This window comes from Hyalella azteca, unplaced genomic scaffold, assembly GCF_000764305.2.
Source record: "Hyalella azteca isolate HAZT.00-mixed unplaced genomic scaffold, Hazt_2.0.2 contig17082, whole genome shotgun sequence".
Classification (NCBI taxonomy): Eukaryota; Metazoa; Arthropoda; class Malacostraca; order Amphipoda; family Hyalellidae; genus Hyalella; species Hyalella azteca.
The window spans coordinates 352220-352559 of record NW_025946882.1 but is presented as its reverse complement, the minus strand read 5'-3'; positions in this window follow the sequence as shown (position 1 = coordinate 352559).

Sequence of the window (340 nt, the reverse complement as noted above, 5' to 3'; positions counted from 1 at the left end):
GTGTTCATCGGATACGCATTTCTCGTGTGTTATAAGAACATTTTTGTGTTATCCGCGCTAAGCATATTTCATAGTCAGATCAAAAGCCCTGCTCGCTTTACAGGTAAAGTTTAAATGAATAATTTTCCAGGTCATTATGTATGTTCAGTCAATCCTATCCCGTCTATGCTGGGAACTTAGGCCGGTGAAACCTTATATTATACGTTAAGCTAAGAAATGTCATGGTCTAATTAATTTTAGTTCATCATAAGAAATGATTTAGTGTTGCTTAAGACTGATTAAGAGTTGCAGGGTGGCCGAGTGGTTACAGTCCAGAAAACTAATACTGGAGCAGAGATGT